This window comes from Haemaphysalis longicornis, unplaced genomic scaffold, assembly GCF_048455015.1.
Source record: "Haemaphysalis longicornis isolate Haplotype H1 unplaced genomic scaffold, Haemaphysalis longicornis Haplotype H1 scaffold_10, whole genome shotgun sequence".
NCBI lineage: Eukaryota > Metazoa > Arthropoda > Arachnida > Ixodida > Ixodidae > Haemaphysalis > Haemaphysalis longicornis.
In genome coordinates, this window is record NW_027526204.1 from 153,238,038 (window position 1) to 153,258,141 (window position 20,104).

Consider the following 20,104-nt stretch of genomic DNA (forward strand, 5'->3'; position numbering starts at 1 on the left):
CCTACATAAGTTTGAGGAGCGTTGCTTCACGGGGCCTAAATAAAATGGTAGTGGCAGAAAAATTAGGTTTACATGCGCGGAACTTAGTACAGTGTGAAGGTAGATGGGACGATGGCGGGCCCTTTAATGACAATTCGCACCCTCTCAAACGCACGTTGGTACAACTCGTGTTCAACTTCCCTCATTTTTGTTTAAGTTCGCGGTGGTTTCATCCTAGTATATGTCTTTCCAACTAGCCCAGCTTGCAACGCTTCTGCCGAGACATGGGCGAGGAGGGAACAGACACTTGCGCGGGACCCGTGTTGCCACCTGGCGGAGGAAGGTGAGGAGGCCCCCGCCGGACCGATAAGCGCGCGCCGCAAAGGAAGGCCAGGAGGCCACGGGCGGCGCAGAGCCATGTGCGGTAATTGAAGACGAACATCCAGTTGTGGTCGCTCGTACACCGATGAGGCTTAAACCCCGCCGTGAGGCAGAACAGATGATGAATAAGCAGTGTATTCATTGCATACATGTCTGTATATCATTGCGAAACCATACCTCGACAATGGGCCTACACAGGGTGGTGAAGCCTTCATTTTCAACTAGGGTTAACCAAAGGTAAACCACAGCATTTTTTTATTGGCAGCAAACTGTATTAGCCACAATGAATTGTTTATTCCACCTCCTGAACCTTAATCGGCCCACAGAATAGTCAAAGAAAACCTCATTATTATAGAATACATTTCTCGTTCACTTTCATACTTCCGATATGTGAATTAAACAATGATTTCACCAAAACTGTGCGCACGTATCATGGTAAACTAACCACCGGCCGTGTAACGAACCTGAAATCACCGAACGTTGTTTGATTCTTTATCGTGGCAGTGTTTCTGCGAAGTTTGACAGCCGCAAACCATCTAAAAATAGCTCTTCCACCCTTTTGAATGGCCCTTACAAATACCACATCATCTGTTCACGACGATCGCACTTAATTGACTCAATCTGGGTACACAGAAAATCCTTCGTTACCGGGAAGGTTAAGAGGCAAACGTGAAGTCTGCTGAAAAATAAGCTTTCGTCCACCGTTTTATCAGAACTTTTTGTGGAGCACCTGGCTCTGCGAGGCGCTAACTAACGACGAGCAACTTGCGGGCGAAGCAAATGACCCCATGCTGCGCGCAAGCTGCTGCTACAAACTGGCCTGGCACTGACGCAAATTGCCCAGGGCAGGCGCGTGCTCGAAAAGTAGCCGGCCTTCTTTTGGGGAGAACAACACGATCTCCAGTTGTCCTGTGCTTTGGCCGTACTTTCCCCAACCTAACGAGCCTGCTGCGTGTCGTCACTCGGGGAAACCAAAAAACCAGCGTGCTATGATCGTTAAAGCGGACTCCTTAATGACCAAGCCACTCCAGCCTCCCTTTATGCATTTGGGCGTGGAGATGTTTGCGAGTTCTGACCGCGAAGTTTGAAGGCTGCGGCCTGTGTTGAGACTTCGTTGCGCACTTTCAAAGCCTTCATGGGGCGCTGCACTGGGCTTTTTCGGGCGATGATGGTGTCCCCAAGCGCAGGCTTTTGTAGAACAATAACCGATGATGCGCTTGGGCAACCTCGGTCCAAAATATTCTTGCAAACGTAGAGCTAGTGGGCAACTGAAAAAAATATTCAAGTTTCACTCTTAATCTGGTTCCACGTAAGATCCACTTAGTAACTGGAACTTTTTTGCAAAAAAGTTCCAGTTATATATTTGGAACCGTGTTCCACATATCCTGAAAATTAAGTGGAACAGTGCCCCACATATTTTTGCAACTAAATTATGTGGGTCGGTGTTCCAAATAAAAGTATGCGGATCACTGTTCCAAATAAAAGGGTAGTTTAAGTTACTGGAACAGTGATCCATGTAAAATGATTATAGAATTTATCCGGTGCGCCTTTCCAGGTACCTTCAGACCAGCTGTTTATCTAAAACGGTGTTTCTATAGACATTGGGAAGCTGTCTATGGGACTCCACTTTTCCAATATTTCTGCTTTCCTGTCGGTATACACCGAGGTCATATGCCAGGCTGGCGGATGCATTGGTATCAGCAGGAAACCGCAAGCACCATTTTAACACAGCCTTGATATATGACCCGCAGTGATACCAACAATTGGAAAGCAGAAACCACCGCAGCAGTGTGGTCCCTGACAGTTCCCAACAGTTGCCTATCGGAGCACAGTTCTATATAAAAGTTGGTCTGAGGCACCTAGAGCGGCACACAGTCTTTGGCTTCACCCGCAGAATCAGCTGCATGTAAAAGAAACAATATACTTGCATTAAAATACGCACGAAACCAACTATTATGACTCATACACTGCTTTTCAACATACTATACAACTTTATTGGGTGTTAGTATGATACATTTCTGATTTGAATAGCTGTCTATTTTAAATTGCACAGAAAATGACCAACGTACAAGGAATAAATACCATAACGATAACACTAGGCTCCAAGTGGCATTTTCACATATTCACCTTTACTCAAAAACATGGTTAATAAAGACAGTATTAGGGGCAACTGCTTCACAAATAAATAGACGTGCGCGTCTACCGCGGCACTGACACAGACATTAAACAACAGTGAGCATCAAATATGCTGTCCTAATTAGATAAACCAAGGTAATTCAAAGGCGGATTACCCATTCGCTTGCCATACTATGTTTACGCATAACTGTTTGGGAAAATGCAGTTTGCTATTAAATTGTAGGGAAAGGCCTAAAAACAAGCCATACACGGTTGTATTATCACAAACCTACAACAGTGCAGTGCAAGAGTTTAGGAAAACAACGCTCGAGCCAAGATTAACGATAAAACATTATGACACGAGAGGTCACATGTGGCAGTATGCCACCATTAAAACATGATTATTTAAGATAGTAGTTTCCTGACACCAGACGTAAGTGTAACATCAAGCTATTTGTAGGCAAAATAGACTTTATGAGCGTCCTGAAAAGGCCTGACTTAAGGCACGTTACTTGCCCAAAAAATTTGTAGTTGTTTAAAATAAATCATCCCAAGAAATTTCACAAAAGCCAGCGTGAATCTTATATAATTTTGAAAACCAGGTAGCTGGAAGCATGTTACACATATTAAAATTTAACAAGCAGACTAATTATATACGTGATCAATTCAAGCGGGAACAAGTCAGACATCCTTAAGAAGCAAACAAGCCAGCGTTGAATCATACAGGTGACCAGTTTTACAAAGCAGACTTGAAAGCATTTTTTCCAGCCTCAACATTTTACCTTAGGTGACATTCACAGTTGCGTGCTATAAAAACCCTCCCGTCTTGCTACCAGGGTAATTGTGACCAAAGCCCTGCTTCTGCCAAGTAAGAAATGCAGCTTTGTTCAAAGAAGAAAACTTGTTCAAGCCAAATACGCACATTTTCAATTCTTTTAGGTCATGCGTGTCAGCTCACATCTGGTACTAAAATTTATCAATGATGGCGGAAGCCATCTGCGTAAATAATCACTGTCACTTTTGCATCAGCAACAGCACTGCCATAAAAAAAAATCTCATGAGCTACACTTGAATAATAAGGACGTTACAATGCGGTGCCATGAACTACATTAACACCCACTATAGATTCAAAGGCAGCCTGCGCATAGTGCCAATGATGAAACATGATGAAACACGACTTCAGTGTTCAGTTGACATGAAACACTCATGTGCCAGTAACTCAAACCTCTTCATCTGATTTCACCCCCTTCATGCCTTTCATCTGACCTCCTTCATGCCTTTCAAGAGATACTTTAACCTCTACCAATAATTTAAAATCCCAAGTAGAGACTCCAAATTAAATGACACCAGGCCACTGTCAAACTTCTCATGCTTTCCAAGAACTCCCTGCAAAAGTCCCAAGAACTCTCCAAAGGCACACAACCATATGAACATGATGACACAATGAAAAAGATGACATATGCGGCGAAGAGGATGACCACATCCTGAAGTGACAATGCAGGCGGCGAATCCGTGATGTGTTTCTTGCGGGCAATATTGATGCCGCCAGTCCCTTCTCTCAGAATAACCGGGCCTCGAGAAGACTTACTGCTCACCTCATGTACCTTCAAGGAAACAAGAAAATTTTGTTACATGGTTGCTTTAAATGAGTGAGTTGCTTAGTCCCTTTCATAACACAGTAATTGATTTAAAATCAGTGATTTCTTAGGTTTTTTGTAGGAGTGCTGCTAAAGGTGAAAGTGCGCTAAACAATATCACCACAGACAATCAATGAAATTGCCCTGATTATGGAAAGTATCCAACTTTGCTGCCTCGGTATCCTGAATATAAGGTTTTTTTTATCCTTGAGAGGTTTCGTTTATTAATCAAATAATAATTACTATAATCACCTTTCGGCATTATATTTTACACACCTTCTCTCTGCATAAAATGTTCTCTGTACTGTATAATGTGCTCCCTAGAATGCTGTAGTGAAACTGGCTTATTATAATTTACAGCTAAACGATGTTTCTACCACAAAGAAATAAATGGCCAGTCATAGGAAATCATAAATATCGCAGTGTGGCAAACATTTTTTGTAGTTCCACCTAAAATATTTCCCTCTCGATATGTATTACCTCCATGCTTCGTAGTGGTATGAGGCAGAAGTTCAGCTGACTAATGCTGAACTAGGCTGTTGCACAATTTTCTTATAAATCGCAACTATAGCACATTTTTTTGCAGACGCCACTTTCTGTGCCCTAAACAATTCCCTTAAAAAATTACCCCTTATTTAACCACCTGTCAAAATCGAATGCAAGCATTACTCATGCTACGCCTGTAATTGGGAGTATTATTGGTGCTACGGGCGTATTAAAAGCGGGAAATTTAAATCGTCAGTTGCCACCCTATTGTTGTAGCAGCAACCACGTTGGGCGTGTCCGTGGTGCTGGCAAATCACAACAACTCTCAAGGTGTAAAAGCTAAATATTTACAAAACTAAAATACAAAATAGTGTTTTTTTTGGACACTGTTGGAGTATCCGTAATAGGCGGAATGTGAACACAATGGTCAATATTGGCGTTCACGATAACTTCTTAACACTGAGATTTTATTAGGACGAACAGACCTAGAAATTGAGTCTCGCAAAAACAAAATGCCAGCTTACCCAACCAAAATTAAGACCCGGGTGTTTCTGCCAGGGCCGTCTCAAAGTTCACTTCCAGAAAAGTTTCGCTAACGTGTTCCGAAAAGCTCCTACTGTCACCTTGAGCCACAGGCCAAGCTGTCACTGAAAATAAGTTTGAAACCATTAGTTATAAAGAAACTACCTAAAAACGCGCCATGAAAGACCCAAAAATGGCAGTGCGTACTTACTTGTAGAATGCAATGATTTCATCCCGTGCAAGAGCTTTAATGTGTTGCCCTCTGATGATACACTTCCAAGAAGGGGTCCAAATACAATTAAAATGGCCATATGCATTCCTGGTACCACTGCTTTAGGTCTATCTTCGCCCTATTGCCTAGAAAATAAACAGTACAAAAATATCAGAGAATAAATTTATGCCTTGCTTTACCCAGGGAGCACGAGAAAATATTGAACAATGTCTGATTCGTTCCACGAAAGTATAATGTCTTTTTTACAGCGGAAGCCCTGGTAATCTTTTCTCGCTAAACAATTCGAGATATGAAAATATTTGAACATATTTTAAGCTCACCTGTCCTTGGTCTATGCGAACTGGTGAATATCTGCACAATATGCACAACTCAAAAACTACTGTTTTGTGGCTTATAAGCTCCACAGGGCATTCATAATCCGCCACACTCTCCCCGACGACCCTTCAGCATGCCAAAGATGTCTTCAGCCAGTGAATGCCACAGCCATGACTTCGCAGGAGCATGTAAAGAAAGGAAATAATTTGTTTTCTTTTTTTTTTTTGCAGAGGAACAAAAACATTTGTCACAACCTATCAGTGAAGGGCCAAATGTCTCCACAGTCAGCCATATACTCTTTCTGAACAGGTCATACAGTACGAATACAGAATGTACCAATCTGCTTTTGCAGTGTAATTTCTACGTTCAAAGGCGAAAAGAAATGGATTAATGTTTGGTGCACATCATGATGCAACAACTTTGCACCAGAGCGTTTTGAAAATTATTTCAACTCTCGAGCTGCCACTGACATTGATAGTATAAAATGGCAGGAATGGATTATTTTTAAACTTACTTTGTGACGTTAAAACTTCTAATAGTCCACACGTGAGTTTTATGGGTAATTATTCAGAGGTCTCAGGTTACCACTGACATTGACAGCATAGAAACGGCACCACACTTTCTGCGTGTTTCCACCTGCCTTCCCATCCACAAAAGGAACGTTTTGTTACTACGCTACTGCTCAGACAACCACTTTCCCTTGCATTTCACTACACGTCAGGGAGCCAATTAACGTTGACTAGTCTAAATAGACCATCTGAATTCATCGAAGGCATTGGAAGAAACAAGGAGCAACTACACACACAGCACAGATAAACGTAAGCAGTGCTGCTGCCAACGCCTTGAACGCACATCAACATTAGGCGGAATAGCGTGATTAGCACAGTAAATTTATGGCTCTGAGAAGACCAACACAACGCAATTAACACGGAAGTTTGAAAATAAGGATAAGTCTAGAGACAGACGCTCCGACAAACATGTGCAGTGTGTGCGCGTGAGACAATAGCGTGCGACTAACCCGACAAGATTCAGTACCGCTGACAGGTACAGCAACCGTTAATATACAACTAAGCAACACCACACCATAAGGGGACATGCAGACTCAAGAAATGCGCGCACCAGCCACTTTCTAAATAGCACTAGCTAACGTACGCAGTCAGAAATGTCAAGCCGACTCCGACCCACAAACACACAAGCTATAGTGAATAACGGCAGCAAACGTTTCTCCCATCGAACAGGCAGTGAGCGGCACGTTTATCGGACGCAGTGATGAACAAGTCAAAGAACAACAACCGTTACCAGAACATAAATAAGCAGCACTGACCTTTTTTGCGCCTCCCGGCAAAACTTCACTTCGTCGAACAGTAAATACAGCCCGAGGACATGAAGAAATCCGCAGTTTCACGCCACAACCAAACTGGTAACCGTTCCCGCCAGTCTGACCAACAGTTCTTTTAGTACATCAAGCGCATAACGCGAGCAATCGAGAAAACCGCTATAGAAGGCCACTGGTGGCGCTGCATGCGGACGAACAAAAACTAGCTTCCGTAAACGTTGAGACTATAGTGAACTAGAATGATCTAGTGGCGCGAACGGCGAGGAAGGGGCGTGCTCTTCTGTGTAGAAAACACCAGGTGGCGCTGCTGCGCCATCTTCGAAAGGCGCCGCCGCGGCAGGCTGTCGCTGTTCCGATGTTGGGTAGTAATTAACCCTTAAAAAAAAAATGCTACTCGTGTCTGGCATTTCCGTACCTTGCTAGGAACGTTTTGTTGCAAATCTGCCCGTTTGAGCTGTAGGGAAACGATCGATGCGAGCGTACGCGTTCGATGTGCTGCCGGCGGACAACTGCTATGTTTAATTCTTTACGAATGGATTTACTTTTTATATTTACTGTAATAAAGTCCCGGCATGAACCTACTTGTGAATTTCACTCTACAAAAGCAAATTATACCCAGTATTCACGCGTCCAGTAGCACCCGGCTGATTTTCTCAGCAGCAAAGTTTGCAATAAACAAATTACCTTCAGAGGAAACTTTCCCCAGGCACTTAGTGCTGAAGGCAGCGTCTCCAAATGTGTCGTTTGAGATCGCAGCTTCTGTGTTAGCACGTGTAATACATCACTAAACCTCCTAGTCGTCATGGCCCCTTTGCAGGCCGAACTGCTGTCAGCTTCTTGCAGCACACTGTTCGCAACAGCTAGGGAATATATGTCACCGCTTCCGCATAACACACCACGAAAAGAATGTTTGCGACGACACTTTGTCGTCATGTGGATAGAAGAGCACAGATTTCTCGTGAAAATGTCTAGCTTTTTTTTTTTTTTCGTATCGATGTCGTATAGCGAAACGAACGTTTCGATCGTCGGCACAATTTAGCCGGCACCAGAGCTTTGAAGGAAGCTTGACTTCTTGAAGATGGCTCATTGTGAAAGCATCATTCCACAGAACTTGCGACTTCATTTGATGAGCACTGCGGAGAGAGAGCCTCGTGTTGTGGCTGGTGCACCTCATCTTTTTCGGCTCTTCAGCTTGCTTGCTGGCTGCCGAAACTGAAACTCTTGTCCGCCTTTTCCTTTGCGGCTTCCGCGTGCATGCTCCGCGCAGAATTCGAAGCACAGTCAGGCAGGATGGTAGGTACAGCACCTGGAGCCAGTGACAGCTTCCCGCGTACAAGTCGCACTTTACAGCCGTTTATTACGTGGATGTAATCACGCAATAAGCACTCGGGCTCAAAGTGGCGCTCACCAACGGCTGAAGATATGGTCAAGAGTTTGTCCAGTCTTCCCAAATTTTGTCCCCACTTTTTGCACAGTTCATCGTCCAAAGGAGCGGCGAACAAAGACGCCTTGGGAGCACCTGCAGGGTAACCACTGTGACAACCCGGAGCAAAGCAATAGGTGTCCGTCCTTCGTTTTGACATCGCGTACCCGGCCTGGCCAACCTCTATTCGACAGCACTCGCAATAACTATATTCCTGACGATTGTATACCTCTTGCTTCTGTGGAACATCACGGAAACGTAAAACACGCAGAAAATGAAAGGCCGGCCTCAGCCATAAACAGACGGAGAGTTTGTCCGACCGCGCGCCGCCAACGTATCGCACATCCGCTCGTATCGTCTGCGCCGCTAGCAGACGATTTGTTTGTAGCCGTTGCCCGATGGCTCAAACGGGTCTGATAAGCAACAAAACGTTCTTAGAAAAGTACAGGGACAACAAAAGTGAGCATCTTTCTTCCATAAAGGTTAATTACTGTACCACAGTAAAAAACGGCAGCGGCAATAGCTGGCGAGCGCCCCAAGGAACGGCCCGTGCAACCGCGGTACCGTTTTCGAAGAAGGCGCAGTGGCGCCCCTGGCGGCGGTAGACGCGCTTTGCTTCAGCCCGAACGCTGCAAAGCGCTCCCGTTCGCGCCACTGGATCAAGACATTCTAGTTCACTGTAGTTGAGACGTAGGGGCGCTGCTGTCGTTAAAAGTGTTCACGCAGTCCCGTTTTTCCCCCATCGTCGTTGTACCCGTTGCCGTCCCACTATACCACGTATCAAGGCAAGCGGCGGTGCCGTGTATTCTTTCCTAAGTCCCGGGACCTTATTCTTTCCTCCATGCTGTCAACGCACGCGCACGGCATGCCGCACTGAAGTGGCGGTCGTTTCGTAATCGTTTCGGCCAACTTTTTCTTCCTCCGTGCCTTCGGCGATGCACGCCGTGGACAGTGACCAGTCCGCGGAAGAGATCACAAGCTCGGCACCCTTGATCGCTTATATTTGCTTCGGAAAATGGGAGTAGGCCTCTAAGCGGACGTCTACGCGGCTCTGAGGCTGGAACAAAGAGCTCAGATATTAGCCTTAACACATTAGTTGGGCTAAAGTTGTTTCTCTCCGCGGTCCGTGAGCGCGTGCGGAATGTGTGCATAAACTTTGATGACAGCTTTATTTCGTTCTTTGCAGTGAAAACGAAACGATGCTTCTTTATTGACCGCGTTCTCTTGACAAGTCTTTCTAATACCAATAATATATACTGCGACGCTCTTTGATACCCACGTTATAGAAAACTACTTCCGCGTAGTGAATACAGTGTGATTACTCGCTAATTTGCGAGTAATAATACATCTGCCCGTTTTCCAGCAGTTTTTCTTCATGAACACCAATAGTGCAGGAAAAGAGCAACGGGGGGACCAGCAGGAGAAGGCTGGTCATTCGGTGAACTTGAATTACTACGGCAAGTAACAACATTAGGGTAACACTGCGAATTTTCGTGATACAGCAATGCGTAATTTGAAATAAGAATGCCATTTCAGTATAAATATATAGAATGTAAGGCAGATGCCGCGGGGTAGATTTAGTTCTCCGGGTTTTGTGTCATTCTCCTCCTGCAAAGAGGCTTCCGTTTGTGCTTGTGAAAATTACTAGCCGGGACGAGACAAAATACAAAAACTAACTTCTAAGCATATAACTGCATGCGTAGCATGATGTGTGTGGTGTAAAATGTGACGCAGTCGGTTACAATTATGTATGTACCCCATCACAACATAAGGAACGTGGACTAAGTACCATTGAGTGCGTATTACACCACAGCGAGATGATGACTGAGTGTTGAACAAAAACTGCCGTTTCTGCGAAGCTTTGTAAACCAAATGCATAAAATGTAATGGCCTCAACAATTATTTCGTGATGAAGATGTTCACAAAAGCACCTCGAATTCTTCAGCGCTATAGCAGCTATGGCTTTGCCCGAACGGCATATGGGGAAAGGGAAGACGTTTAGTCCTTCTCAAATTGAAGTCACTGGTGATTTTGTACTTGACGCCTCAAATTAGAAAAATACGATGTTCACGAAAGCGGTTTGGGTGCCGCAGAACACCTGGAAATGGGTTCCTACAATTTCTTCTTTTGCCTAAGATATCCTCCTCTCGACATTTTTAATGCTTTGTACGGCGTTGACAAAAAAAGTGGGATTTAGTTTTCTGTCAGAGGACATCACTAAAACTACAGCTTAGCCGTATTATGAAAGTTAACTGCTGCAAGGCAGTTTCATAGATGTCGGCGAAGTTCATTAAATTTTATGTGCGGTGTGCGCGTGTATATTAAACGCGCACGTGCATCTTGTGTCAAGAAGCACCTAATATATATTCGGTTCATTGTTCCAGTTGATGCATGAAAGAGTGCATACTTCACTGCCGTGCACGAGTTATGTGGAACAAGACACGAGCAAAAAATATACAAACGCACTCTCCCCAACCGTTTACTGGGACATAAGTGGAACAGTAACCGGAACCGCCGACTTCGCATGACCCCATTTCTTCGGTTCCAGATAAAAACCACGAACATAAAGAAAACAAACTGACGGTTCCAGATAAGATCCACCTATATGCCTCGTTCCAGTTATTCTTCGTTCGGATCCACATAAAATATATGGATCACCCTTTTTAACTGGAACTTATATGGAACCAGATTAAGAGTGTTGTGTGCACCAATACACGTGCATGTATACGTGTTTTACAAATAATAACGCTTGGTGTTATTGGCAGGCCTCTGTAGGTACGAGTAGCGCAACACAAAGGCAACGTTAAAAAAACATATTAGTAGCAGACTCCCGTAGCTTAAAGCTCAGGATCACGCGTAATAATGCCTAAGTGTTGCCTGTTTGTGAGAATAATAAAGGCTTTGGACCCTTAAAGATTCCATCTGGTGAAAATTTTGATTAATGTGCTTCGCTAGCTCCAATCCGCTGGCGCCTTTCTGGCCCTCGTTTGAACAAAATAAAATTACTTGACATGTAGGCCCTGCCTTTCTTCGCAGGTTATTTAGCAAAATTAAGCATTTAAACCATCCAGTTTTCTTTATCGAACAAAGAGTTCAAACAAATTCGTCCTGTACCAGCACCAGGACAAATTTTTTCTACTGCAAAATCTGTCCAGATTTTCTTTAAAACCATTTGTCAGCATCTCAGGAAGCTGTCAACTATTTCCTACCCAGTTGTTCTCACGTTCTAACACGTGTTTTCAACACACGATCTCATCTCGAGGCTTTTTGGCAGCATTCGTTGCGGGCAGTCAACAATATAAGATTTTAAAGGCGATAGTCTTTATTGCTCTACTTAAACGCAGAAATTCTGGTCTGTCTGTCTGTCTGTCTGTCTGTCTGTCTGTCTGTCTGTCTGTCTGTCTGTCTGTCTGTCTGTCTGTCCGTCCGTCCGTCCGTCTGTCTGTCTGTCTGTCTGTCTGTCTGTCTGTCTGTCTGTCTGTCTGTCTGTCTGTCTGTCTGTCTGTCCGTCCGTCCGTCCGTCCGTCCGTCCGTCCGTCCGTCCGTCCGTCTGTCTGTCTGTCTGTCTGTCTGTCTGTCTGTCTGTCTGTCTGTCCGTCTGTCCGTCTGTCTGTCTGTCTGTCTGTCTGTCTGTCTGTCTGTCTGTCTGTCTGTCTGTCTGTCGGAACGAGAATTTCGTAAAACTATACAGCTTGGACTCGCTGTAGTTAGATACTGCACGGGTCGACAGGGCAGAGTATATACGCAATGTGCTACAGAGGAAACAAAATGACCATCACACAAGTTCACAAAAAACAAGGTCCACCACACCGAATGCTCTTTAGATTATTGTCCACGGCGCAAGGTCCAGACACCGGAGCTCCCGCATGGGAGTCAACATAAAAGCCAAAACAGTTCACGCACATCAGTTCTACTCCGCACTCATGTATATTTCCGTACATGGAGGTACGCTCAGCCAGGTTGCCTAAACTGCGCCTTGGCCTCTGAACATGCGACTCCCTTCCGCAGACAACACGCAACACGCCTTATTCACTATACATCATTGCACTGTTTAATTGGCGACCTTGATGAAGCGAGTCGACCAACGCAGGAGGAAAGATTCTTCCCCCAGCGCCACCAGCTTATGCTGCAGCTGCTCTGTAGCCATTTTACGAACGCGCCACAACAGGGGGTACATGGCACGCTGCGGTCGGCCTGCAAGGCGGCCACCCCTCGCTGGCGCCACACAACAAAGATACGCACACACAGCAGGAAGCTGACGAGCGGGTCTCTCGATTTCATGTGGGCTCCCAACCTAAGCTCGAACATTTTGCTAAGTAAAACCCCGGAATGTAACGGCCCCACGACACTAAAAAAGAGCATTCTCTACAGTCTCAGTGCGTCTGCATTGGCGGCACCGGGCAGAGCAAATTATACCAAAAGCTACAAGGTGTTCACACGTCAGCAGGGCTCTCCAGCCACGCAGCCCCCCGAAATCACGAACGTCTGCAGGAAGCACCGCTGACGTTAACTCTTGCCACCGAGCTCCGCGAGACTTCTCTTTTTGCCGGTCATCCAACTGCCCAATAGCTAATTTCTCGCATATCTCAGTTGCAGATAAGGCTCTAATATCCAAATATAAGTTGCCTGACTGAAAGCCCCTAAGGGTTTTAAGTACGTATCTATAGAAATCCGGTACCTGCACGGCTGCAGGTCCAGTAATGGGCTCATCATAAAACAATAAGCGAGCAGTACCCAAGAAGTAGCGAAGCAGAGCCTAGCCCGGGTACTTATCATCATCTACTAGTTCCCACACACCGCGCAACGCTAGAACACTTGACATCGTGTTCAGGCATGGCAAGCTAAAGCCCCCCATGCTGCGGGGCAGACGCAGAAGAGCGCACGAAACTTACTCGGTCTTGCCAGCCCAGAAAAAGGACCGAATTTTGTGGCCAGCCGACGGTTTATGTCACGAGGTAACCCAGCCACCTTCGCCACGTAAAAGAGCACTGCTTAATCGCACGACTTAGTGATATAGCTCCTCTCAGACAGAGACAGCCTGAAAGTTGACGCTATGCCTATGAGTTTGTCAGCCGTGTATAACCACCCTTCCCAGTCTCACCAGCAACTTCTCCAGAGGCATGGAAGACTACGCCTAGCACCCAGACTTTCCTCACCCACTCTACGTCTCCAGCAAGGCCACTGGCAAGCGACCGAAATCGTAGCGCTCTGCTTTTGCCCTTGTTCATCCGGGACCCAGACAGCTCACCATACTCCGAAAATAGGCGTACATACGTTCGCTAGCTGACCTCATACAGGAGACAAAAAGACACATCGGCCGCATATGCAGAGCCTTAATCTGGGCTTGACCGGGCAGCGGGAAGCCGCGGATGGAAGGACACGCCGCCACGCGACGCAGAAGAGGGTCCAGGCATAGGGCAGAGCGAGGGGGGACCAGGGCCAACCCTGCCTGATCCCGCGCGTAACTGTGAAGCGCTCACTGAGGCGTCCATGCTATCTGGAGGCAAGATAAATACTCTGATGGGAAACCCTAGAGACCTGAGACACCGAGCATCTACCGGTGCTCCCCTCTATCGAAAGCTTTCACCTGATCAACCGATATGAAGCAACCGGAAATGCTGGTTCTCGACGCGAAGTCAAATAAGTCGCGGGCCAGGGCTAAGGTTGAAAAAATTGACCGGCCCGGCACGCTGCACGTTTGCGCGGTGCTTAAGATGTGCGGGAGTACGTGGGTCATTCGGCGGGCTAGAATGAATGCGACGATCTTATAACCAGTGTTGAGGAGCGTGATCGCCTGTACGCACCTGGGCCCGAAGGGCTCCATTCCGGCTTCGCTATCAGGACGACGCGACCCTCGCAAAAGGATTCCGGCCGCTCTCCATGAAAAAGAAAGCCGTTTACCATGGCCAGAAGCGCGCCCCCCAGCAACGGGAAAAAAGGTCTTGTAAAACCTTGCAGGGCTGCCGGGCCCGGCGCTAATGCGCCGTTTAGACATCTGACGCAACCATACAGCTCCTCTGTCGAAACCGGAGCACACAGCCTGCTCGCCATGTTATGTGGTACCTAAGGCAGCGCCCCACAAAACGTTGCCAGGCGTTCCTCAAAGGAATCATCCCGCAACGTATTCTGAGGTGCGGAGGCGAGAAAAACGTGCCGTGAACACCTCACAAATGTCGTCGCTATTAGCGCTTTTTGAGCCGTCCGGCAACATAGCCTCTGGCACTTGCCCCAATCCTGGTCCTGCTCTCACGTGCCGTACCACGAATGGGTCTGACACCGGCCGCCCTAAAAACTGGGCACAACTAAGTAGCGTGAAAGGACTGCCTTAACGGGCGTTCATATTGCGCCCTCAGTCCGTATTTTCCGGTGTATAAGTCGAGTTTTTTTCTGAAATTTTCGTTGGTTCGTCTTATGTACCAGTGCGACTTATGTATGGAATTAATTTGGTACGCGGCGGCTGCACGTGGTCCACGCTCGAAAAGGTGCCCGTGCGCTGCGTGATGTCAGCGCACGTTAAGAGACACAGCTGTATGGTCTAAATGAATGAATTATCTGTTAGCAAGTCGGAGGAAGAAGGCTTCGATGGTTTTGCCTAAATGCCGTCTGTAATTACATGCCAGCTGTGTGTATCAATAAACCATTTTTGAGAAGTTAGTTCTGTCTAGGCTTTGGACGGTAGATGCACATGTTTAGCACTGCTTACCGGGGGATGCGTTCAGAGGCGGCGGCCGCCGCAACCATGTACTTTCGCTGAACGTCCTAACGAACTGATCCTCTACGGGTTTACCCGATGAACACATGCGTTTTGTACCCACGTATACACCGTTTGCGGCTTATATACGCTTTTTTCGAAAAACTGCCGTTTTGAGGGGAGTGCGACTTATACAAAAGTGCGACTTATAGACCGGAAAATACGTAGTCACGCCCGGTGAAGGTTGAAGCGCCACCCCTTTTTACAATCCGAAGCCTCCACAGTGTATCGTTGAGCGCGGCCGTGATGCGGCCTTTACGCACTCGCCCCTCCCGGATTAACACCTCGCGCCAGCAGGACTTTAAATCATCCCACGGTAGTGGGTTTGTCGAGTCGCGACGCGGTAGACGCAGCGCATCCCTTAAATCGGCTACACTGGCCTCATCTGTCAGCAAACTCTCGTTCCATCCGCCACATCTGGCGACGTGGCATACAGTCGCCGAGGTTTAACGTCGCTGAACCTCGTGGCTTGTGATCAGAGATACGTGGAGTGCCAGCAGGAAAAGAACGTCACAGTGCTCAAGATAGTGGCTGTGCTCCGGCGGGAAGTAGAAGTTATCCAACCGGCTGCCCGACCGTCCCATTTCCCACGTGGCGGCAAACCTTTCACCATGCAGATGCACCCACGTGTCGCGGAGTTGGAACTGGCTTACAAGATCCTTTAGTGCCCGCGCACCGACATAAGGTATACCCTGTCCAGGACCGCACACATCTCGTTGGGGATCGAGAACACAGTTGAAGTCCCCCACTAAAAAGGTGGGGCAGGGCTTCAACATGAATACATGTAGAGATGTGAAGAACATTACACCATCTTCCCACGTGGGAACCCTGAGGGGATGCAAAGCCGTGGAGTAGTAGCGTGTTAATTGGTTGTTAGGGTAAAGACACGTGTAGTAGCGTATTAAATGTCTTCTTTATTTATCGAGTAGTGCGGAACGTTTTGCGGCTTCTCGTTCTCGAAGCAAGGAATCCGCTGTTCGACGCTGGTGTTTCCAAGCGTTGTCACGTTGCTGAACGCCATCTGGATCAGCTACTCTCCGCTGGCGTTTCAAGCGGCTTCTCGTGCTCGAAGCGAGGAATCCGCTGCTCGACGCTGCCGTTTACGTTCGGCGTCGTGAGCTCTCCTCTGTGCAGCCTTGTCTTCGGAGGTGCTCGCGGTTCTGACAGTGTGCTGGCTGGCGCTAGTTGAAGGTGTGCAGCCAGTTCGCTGACGGAATCGTTGGCGTCCATTTGCAGTCATCGGACGATGCAGTACCGAAGAAGCAACTGAGCGGAGCGCGGACGGGTTTATTTGCAGAGCAGAGGGAGTGGAGAGGACGAGCAGCACGCATGCGCGTGATTGGACAGCTGGTGTGCAAAGGGGAGAGGAAGAGCAGTGCTCGCTAGCGCACAGGTGGTGTGGAAAGGGGGAGTGGAGAGAGTGGCGTTATCACAGCTGTTGTGGAGAGGAGGAGAGATGCGGACGCCGGGTGACGGAGGGTCGACGAAGAGATGCTTTGCATCTAAAACGCCGATGAATCGGAGTGTCGCGCCGGCACATAAACAACCACGGCTCGCACACGACGATGATCCAGGAGCAGCAAATCTACTGCAAACACGCGCCCGTCAAATCCGAACGTGCAGAGAGCTTTGCGGCGTACGCTGTCGCGCAATAAAACAACTCCTACACCCGAAGCTGCCCGATCAGTCAAACCGAAAAACGGCTCTACTGAAAAACGCTCGCGAAAAGCCAACACATCGCGCGGCGAGCGGAAGATACATTCCTGCAGGAAAAGAACGACAACGTTTTGCGCGCGTGCATAATGCATAATCTCTCCCTGTTTGTCAAAGCTGCGAAAATCTTGGGAATTCAGGGAGGGAAAATGCGGATGGTATAAATGCGCTAGTTACTTTTGACGCTCCTACCGTCATTTCGCTGCCCTGGGAGGACACCTCAACACACAATTTCTTATTGTCATCCGCGTTATCTGAGCCCGCGGAGGAAGGCAGACTCTGCTTGAACGCGTTGGCCCAATCCAGGAGGGATGGTGAGCGCAGTAGGTCGGCGATCTGGCTGATAGGATTGACCAGACGGGGTTCCTTGATCTTGGGCGGAAGCTGAACACTGGTGCTGCGCGTACGAAGGCCCGCGGCAGGCGGCTTGGACACGAGACTAGAACGACTCGCCACTGTCTTGGCGCTCGTGCCGGGCTTGCTTTGCTCCATTCTTTTTTTAATTACGCAAGTACGCGATTTGGCATAAACTAAATGCATTCCAGCAGTCCCGTCTCCACAATGAAGTCCAGGAGGGGCCGGTATTGGGGGCCGTGCGTCCAGCGGCGAAGGTCAGGTGGTCGTCCTGGGTGGTACCCAAGGGCCCTCATGTGGCAAACTCGTGCTCCCTAGAGGCCCGAGCATGTCCCCAGGAGGTGGTCCAGGGTCGCTTCAGTGGCAGGGGCTTTACAGAATGGGCATGTTTCGAGGGGAACTTGCGTCCTCCATGAGGCCTTTATTGCCGGGGACAAAGCTGTGCCCACGCGGATTCTCCGAAGCGCCACCTTGGGTTTAACCTCGGCGGGTTAAACCGCCAGGAAGGTCCGACCAACGCGGAGGAAGAAGGGCACTCGTGGAGCGCCGGAGAGACTCCTTGTGAATGATGAGAGTGTCACGCTACCCCTGCTCCATTCTTTGGGGGTCTTTTTCTTTGTTTTTGTGTGTCAATACAGTTTATCAACAACAACAAGAACAACATTTCGGTGGCTGCACGAGCCACTCGAGGAACCAGGGAGAGCGGCGTGTTTTTTCCAGTGCACGCCCTTGCTCGCGCTGAGGCTGCTCCGCGGTGTCGCTGCACTCGGTAGAGCTGTGACTCGTGAAGAGGGAGGTGTCAGTCGAAGACGATGACGTGGCCTCCCAAGCTGGTGCAATCGCCTCCTCTGAAGGCGACGAGTAGCCCTCGAAATCCACATCTTTACTGTCCCTCGGATATTCCTCAGTCGTCGTGGGGACGCCCAGAGCAGTGCTCTCGCTTGACGCCTCTGCCGGCTGGCTCGACGAGGCCCGGGGTAGTTTGGGAAATTCGCTGGCGCACTCGAGCGCTTCGATACTCCCGTTTGGTGCCACTGCCGGCTGGTGGGAGAAGGCATGGGGTAGTTGGGAAATTCGCTTGCGCTATCAAGAGCCTCCTTACTGGGGTGCACACAAGGCATCTCGGATAAATTGCTCGCCAGCGTCCGCATAAGACCGGGGCCTCAGGCATTCGGCGGTGGCGTGGACGACACTTGGCATTACAGTCGGCTTCGTCATGGCCGCACTCCGAGCAGCGGCCGCACCAGAGGGTCCTTCGGTCGATAACCTGGTGGCCGCTGTGACCGCAGCGGGCGCATGGACCTTGAATCCTATGATCTTCATGAAGTTAGACACGGCCTTGGCCATTTCCATCTTCCCAAGTCACATACCAGTCTTGATATGCTAAAAGCTCTTTCACGCCGGCTGGCTGACGCTGAGGACCTTTCCATAGGGTCTCAGTGCTGCTGTGTGCTCCGCGTTACTCCCTACCGGGTTCAGGTTGTACACCGTCACGAAGACGACCTACGGGCCCATGCAGGCCACCGGACGCGAGACGCCGTTCACGACGACGGCTCTTTTCTTTGTGATCTTGCGGGCAGCAGCAGCCGTAGCCACCACTGCGCATATCTTAAAACCACCCTGGTGCATCAGGGTGTCCAGGCCGTAACGGCCTACGATTCCTTCAACGGCTTTCACCAGGTAATCCACGGTGGCGTCCTTCGGGGCGACGAAGTTGAAAGCATGGGCGTTAGGCGGGGGCTGAACAACCTTCCAAGATGCCATGATGACGTGTCTTTAGGTCCGAAGTGCCGGTGCAGTGGTCAGTAGGTAGACGGCGTCCAGTAGGGAGGGGCTATTCAGCCACCCGGCCAAAGTGAAACTGAATCAGCACTCTTACTTACCCACAGCCAAATCTAAACACCTAAGCCCGATGGCAATCTTCATACTTGTCAACATTGTTGAACAAGAACAAAACATTACGCAAATGTGAGGCAGAAAATCAATTCGCAAGCGAAATTTGCAGTGTTTTTGATGACAACATTGATGGATGCTTGTTTTTTGCGATATCAAATGAAATACTACATCAACTGCAGAAAATCGTCTCCGGCTCTTGCCCGTGCCACGATAGCTACTGGCGGAATTTTAAAAAATCAAACGGCAACAGTTACGAAAGGTATCACTAGATAGGCTTCACGTTCCGCTTGGAATGCACGTGGAGCAGGGCAACATGGTTCTATAAACACTGTAGTAGGGTGCCTCGAATCACGCACGTATCCGCCGTACGGCAGCGCTGGTATCGAGGCACCAGGCCTGGAGCAGTAGAACGGGGTAAATTTAAATTGACTTGAACAAACCTCTAGAATGTTATCTTGGGAGGAACGAGACGGAAGAGGAACGGTAGGAGAGGTGAGCGGGAAAGAGAAGTGTGGCATTAACTAGGCAGGGGCGCCAGTCGACCATTGTCTTTCGTCGACATTCGCAACTGAAGGAGCAGATACGCGGCCATTTTTTGGAAGAAGGTCCGTAGCTCCGACGTTCTTCTCCTGAGCTCTGCATTGACCCAACAATAGTCGTGTAAAAGGGATAATCGGCCCTAGTTCTGCAGTGCCATCAAATTGAACCGTGTGAAAGTCTCCAAGCGACATTAAAATTACGCTGGTAAGCTCACTTTCCTAAATTTAGAAGCAATCTCCAGATTGTGAGGACTAAGACTAACGCTGGCTGAGGATCAGGCCCCGCCTGAGGCTGACGATGCGGCCGCCGCGTAACACTAACAATCAAGGCATGGCGGAAGAAGAAAAACATATGCAACAAGGCGACATCGAGGAAAGCCAGGATTCACCTGCTGCGGGCGAGTAGATCATAAACGTCCCGAAGG

At 48.2% G+C, this 20,104-nt stretch overlaps 2 long non-coding RNA genes across 2 annotated transcripts in view; both read right to left on the bottom strand.

Annotated features, from left to right (window-relative positions):
• The window catches only part of LOC144159685 (uncharacterized), a 368,320-nt gene that overhangs the window by 52,146 nt on the left and 296,070 nt on the right, over positions 1 to 20,104 (bottom strand). The gene's annotated exons all lie outside the window — the stretch shown is intronic.
• On the bottom strand, positions 3,693 to 7,099 carry LOC144158014 (uncharacterized). The gene is made up of 4 exons (XR_013319939.1): positions 6,992 to 7,099; positions 5,332 to 5,841; positions 5,123 to 5,245; positions 3,693 to 4,079 (listed from the first exon to the last, which is right to left on the bottom strand). It is a non-coding gene; the product is annotated as an uncharacterized LOC144158014 (long non-coding RNA).